At 49.5% G+C, this 3,860-nt stretch overlaps 1 long non-coding RNA gene across 1 annotated transcript; it reads right to left on the bottom strand.

Moving 5' to 3' along the window:
- Positions 1 to 247: 247 nt before the first annotated feature.
- LOC132209877 (uncharacterized) lies at positions 248 to 3,860 on the bottom strand. Its single transcript, XR_009446015.1, has 2 exons — positions 3,196 to 3,860; positions 248 to 1,097 (listed from the first exon to the last, which is right to left on the bottom strand). It is a non-coding gene; the product is annotated as an uncharacterized LOC132209877 (long non-coding RNA).

Raw genomic sequence — 3,860 nt, forward strand, 5'->3', positions numbered from 1 at the left:
TCATCTGCTTCCACACTGGAGGGATTCTACGATCTCCAGAAACAAGCCCAAAAATACCTGGTTTGGAGACAGCTAACAGCAGAATTTAAAAAAAGTTACTCAAATTTGCTGCTAGTTAACCAGTCCTGATGAACCAGGAAATCCCTTTTCACACACTGTGCTGGTGGATAGTCTTTAGTCAGTGTGAATGTGTCGTGACGTGACTATTTCCAAGCTCCACCTGACAAATATACAACTGTTATTAACATTTCATTCACAACATCAGCACCTTTAATTGAGCAGAGATTAGTAACATCAGTACAAACAGCCAAAAACTATAGTTCATTTGATCGTGAGCGTGATAGCAAAATCCTTCAACTGTGGTTCTTTGTGACAGTTTGGATGACTGAGTGAATGCTTTCCCACACTCAGAGCTCACGAATGGTCTCTCCCCAGAGTGAAATCGCTGGTGTGTCAGAGGGGAATTCGAGTCAGAAAAACTTTCCCACACACAGAACAGGCCAATTGGTCTCTCTCCAGTGTGAATTTGCTGGTGTATCAGTAGGTGAGTTGTCTGAGTGAATGCTTTCGCACATTCCAAGCAAGTGAATGGTTTCTCTCCAGTGTGAACTCCCTGGTGTTTAAACAGGTTAGATGACTGAGTGAATCCCATACCACAATCAGAGCGGGTGAATGGTTTCTCTCCAGTGTGACTCTGGTGGTCAGTTTCCAGCTGGGATGGATGAAGAAATTCCTTCTTGCAATCTGCCCATTTCCACAGTGTCTCCCAAGTGTCACTGCGATGGTGTTAGAACATTTCAGATGAATCTTCAGACTCTTTTACACACAAACCATTTGCATTTGTCCAAAGTGTGAGTGCTGCTTTCTCCTTCAACGTTCAAAATCCTGAGATAATTGGGTTGTGAACTAAATAGGGAGACAGATCGAAGATGGAGAGAGAAGATATGTGGAGAGGAGACGGACAAGTCAAAGATGCCAGCATGGAGCAGGTAAAGGTGAGTATAGGTGGGGAGGTAGTGAGGTGATAGGTCAGTTTAGGGAGGACAGATAGGTCAGGGGGGTGGGATGAGGTTAGTAGGCAGTAAATGGGGGTGCAGCTTGAGGTGGGAGGAGGGGATAGGAGAAAGGAAGAACAGGTTAGAGAGGCAGGGACAACCTGGGCAAGTTTTGGGATGCAGTTGGGGGAGGGAAGATTTTGAAGCTTGTGAAATCCACATTGACACCATTGGGCTGCAGGGTTGCCAGGCAGAATACGAGTTGCTGTTTCTGCAACCCTTGGGTGGCATCGTTGTGGCACTGCAGGTGGCCCAGGATGGGCATTTCGTCTGAGGAATGGGACGGGGAGTTGAAATGGTTCACGACTGGGAGGTGCAGTTGTTTATTGTGAACCGAGTGTAGGTGTTCTGCAAAGCAGTCCCCAAGCCTCCGCTTGGTTTCCCCAATGTAGAGGAGGCCACAACGGGTACAGGGGATGCGGTATACCACATTAGCAGATGTGCAGGTGAACATCTGCTTGATGTAGAAAGTTTTCTTAGGGCCTGGGATGGGGGTGAGGGAGGTGGTGTGGGGGCAAGTGTAGCACTTTCTGCGGTTGCAGGGAAGAGTGCCAGGTGTGGTGGGGCTGGAGGGGAGTGTGGAGCCACAGGAGTCACGGAGAGAGTGGTCCCTCCGGAAAACAGGCAAGGGTGGGGAGGGGAAAATGTCTTTGGTGTTGGGGTCGGATTCCTGATTGCGGAAATGTCAGAGGATGATGCGTTGGATCCGGTGATTGGTGGGGTGGTACATGAGGATGAGGGAGATTCTTTTTCGGTTGTTATTGCAGGGACGGTGCGCGAGGGAGGAGTTGTGGAAAAATACGGGAGACACGGTCAAGGGCATTCTCGATCACTGCTGGGGGGAGGGGGGCAGCATTGCGGTCCTTGAAAAGGAAGGACATCAGATGTACGGGAGTGGAATCCTGGGAGCAGATTCGGCAGAAGTGAATGAATTGGGAATAGTAGATGGCATTTTTTTAGGGCGGTGGGTGGGAGGAGGTGTATTCTAGGTAGCTGAGAGAGTCGGTGGGCATGAAATGGATATTGGTTTCCAGACGGTTGCCCAAGATGGAAACAGAGGTCCAGGAAGGTGAGAAAGGTGTTAAGAGATGCCCAGGTGAGCTTAACGTTGGGGTGGTAGGTGTTGGTGAAGTGGATGAACTGTTCGAGCTCCTCATGGGAGTACAAGGCAGCGCCAATACAGTCATCCATGTACCGGAAGAAGAGGTGGGGTTCAGGGCCAGTGTATGTACGGAAGAGGGATTGTTCCGACAAAGAGGCAGGCATAGCTTGGGCCCATGCGGATACCCATGGCCACCCTTTTTGTCTGTAGGAGGTGGGAGGAGTTGATAGAGAAATTGTTGAGGGTGAGGATGAGTTCACCTAAGCGCATAAGGGGGTCAGTGGAGGGGAACTAGTCAGACCTGCAGGACAGGAAATAGTATAGGGCTTTTAGGCCATCTGTGTGGGGAATGCAGGTGCTAATGTGCTGTACTGCATCTGCTGTACCCGTTGTGGCCTCCTCTACATCAGGGAAACCAAGCAGAGGCTTAGGGATCACTTTACAGAATATCTACGCTCAGTTCGCAATAAACAACTGCTCATCCCCGCCTCCCTAACATGTTCTTCCTCTCACCTATCCCCTCCTCCCGAGACTGACCTATCCCCACCTACATTCACCTTTACCTGCTCCATCCCCACCTCTTTAACTTGTCTGTCTCCTCTCCACCTGTCTCCCTGTTTATTTCAGTATCCCCTGCCCCTTCCCCATTTCTGAAGGGTCTAGGCCCGAAAATGCCAGCTTTCCTGCCCCTCTGATGCTGCCTGTCCTGCTGTGTTCCTCCAGCCCCACACCTTGTTCTCTCACTTTCAGCCAGAGGCGGCCGCGCATGCGCCCAGCTTCACCTCGGCCCTTTTAAAGTTTCAAAGCTGCCGCACATACGCCCCGCGGATCATTGCCCCCAATAAAGATGGTGACGGTCACACGGGCCTATCGCCATCTGAGGCATTGATTTGTTTTCTGCAAACATGAGTCTGGGAGTTTTAAATGTGTGTGATTTCCAACGTGCACTAAGTCTTTGTACAACTTCCAAACCCATACGAATATCACTTCCCTCCAGCTTTCTGCCGATTTGCTTTCTTTACCGTGTCCTGCTCCTACCTCAATTGCACAAATCTTGGACTCAGCGAAGGATCTAGGCCCAAAACGTCAGCTTTCCTGCTCCTCTGATGCTGCTTGACCTGCTGTGTTCATCCAGCTCTACACCATGTTATCTCGGATTCTCCAGCATCTGCGGTTCAAATTATCTGAGCAACTCTGCGCTGCTCTCGTGAATGATCATGTGGTTTTCACCGATCCCGCCCCCCTCCTCATTCTGATTGGTTAGAATGGCAGCGACATCCACCGGTCATGCACGGCAGCCCTATTGGCCCCTCGCTGACATCAATCACCCAGATGCCATTGTGATCTGGAGCATGCGCAGTGCTTCATGTTGTCATTGTGAGAAGCTAATGATGGTCATCACAATGTTGCATTTTGAGACAAATGAGACTGAGAACTGGATGAGAAAGATTGTTACATTAGCGATCCTGGGGTTTTAATAAGTCGCTCTGAGGAAGGGGCACTGCACCCGAAACGTTAACTCTGTCTTTTTACCTTCACAGATGCTGCCAGACCTGCTGAGCTTTTCCAGCAACTTTGTTTTTGTTCCTGATTTATAACATCCCAGTTCTTTTGTTTTTTTTTAATAAGTCGCGATTGAAAAGGCTTCCTGCAGCTCAAAGCTAAAGATAGCTCTTGATACCGCTCTGGCAGCGAATAGAGAA

Source organism: Stegostoma tigrinum, chromosome 8, assembly GCF_030684315.1.
Source record: "Stegostoma tigrinum isolate sSteTig4 chromosome 8, sSteTig4.hap1, whole genome shotgun sequence".
In the NCBI taxonomy this organism is placed as follows: Eukaryota; Metazoa; Chordata; class Chondrichthyes; order Orectolobiformes; family Stegostomatidae; genus Stegostoma; species Stegostoma tigrinum.